The 1537-nt window shown below is 37.0% G+C and overlaps 1 protein-coding gene across 1 annotated transcript in view; it reads right to left on the bottom strand.

The window, feature by feature from the left end:
* Positions 1-1537, bottom strand: part of RAD54L2 (RAD54 like 2) — a 90107-nt gene that overhangs the window by 24246 nt on the left and 64324 nt on the right. The window lies entirely within an intron of this gene.

The following is a 1537-nucleotide window of genomic DNA, read 5'->3' as shown; positions in this document are numbered from 1 at the left end:
ATACCATGCTTGTGGATAGGAAGATTGAACATTGTGAAAATGTCCATTCTACCCAAAGCAATCTATACATTCAATGCAATCCCAATCCAGATCCCACCAACATTCTTTAAGAATATGGAAAAACCAGTCACTAATTTTATATGGAAAGGAAAGAGACCTCAGAGAAGCAAAGCACTACTGAAGAAGAACAAAGTAAGAGGTCTCACATTGCTGGATCTCAAAACCTACTATACAGCCACAATAGTCAAAACTTCCTGTAATTGGTACAATGACGGACACATAGACCAATGGAATAGAATTGAGAACTCAGAAATAGATCTACCAATTTATGATCAGCTGATCTTTGACAAAGGGCTGAAATCCATTAAATGGGGAAGAGAATGTTTGTTTAATAAATGGTGCTCGAAAAACTGTATATCCATTTGTAGAAAAATGAAACAAGATCTATACCTCACATCATACACAAAAACTAACTCCAGATGGATCAAAGTCTTAAATGTGCAACCTAAAACTATAGAGTTCCTCAATGAAAAACTAGGGGCAAATTGAGAAGCCTTAATATATGGCATAAATAGACTATCAAGCATAACCCAAAATGCACAAACAGCAGAAGAGAAACTAGATGAATGGGACCTTCTAAAAATTAAATTTTTATGTGCTTCCAAAGACTTCACCAAAAGAGTCAAAAGAGAACCTACAGATTGGTAAAAAAATATTTGGTAATAACATATCTGACAAGGGACTTATCTCTAGAATTTGTAGAAAACTCCAACACCTCAATAACAAAAAGACAAACAATCCAATTAAAAAATGGGCAGAAGACATGAATAGACATTTCACCAAGGAGGCTATCCAGGCGGCCAACAAACATATGAAGAAATGCTCACAATCATTAGCCATTAGAGAGATGCAAATCAAAACAGCAATGAGACACTGTCTTGCTCCAGCACTAGTAGCAAAGTTCAACAAGACAGAAAATAACAAATGCTGGCAAGGATGTGGAGAGATTGGGACTCTCATACACTGTTAGTGGGAATGTCAAATGGCGCAACCACTGAGGAAAGCAATATGGCGATTCCTTCAAAAGTTGGAAATAGAAATACCATTTGATCCAGCCATTCCATTACTAGGTATATACCCTAAACAAGTGAGAGCCAAGACAAGAACAGACATATGCACACCCATGTTTATCACAGCACTATTTACAATAGCCAAAAGATGGAAACAACCAAGGTGTCCATCAACTGAGGAATAGATAACCAAACTGTGGTACATACACACAATGGAATACTATGCAGCCCTAAAGAATAACCTAGAATTTGCAAAACACCACATAACATGAATCAACTTGGAGGACATTATGCTGAGTAAAATAAGTCAATCACAGAAGGACAAATATTGTATTAGTCCGTTATTGTAAAAGTCAAGGAAAGGTTTATCTATGGAAGGAAATTTTCTCTGTTGGTTACCAGGGGTGGGAGGGTAGGGGAGGAAAGACTGTTAGATAGGTAGAGGTTAAGTACTGATATGGGTGAAA

The sequence above is a fragment of the Orycteropus afer genome, unplaced genomic scaffold (genome assembly GCF_000298275.1).
Source record: "Orycteropus afer afer isolate SDZICR_OR568_19922 unplaced genomic scaffold, OryAfe1.0 scaffold00323, whole genome shotgun sequence".
In the NCBI taxonomy this organism is placed as follows: Eukaryota; Metazoa; Chordata; class Mammalia; order Tubulidentata; family Orycteropodidae; genus Orycteropus; species Orycteropus afer.
Note: the sequence above shows the minus strand (reverse complement) of the source record. Positions and strands in the feature narration are given on the sequence as shown.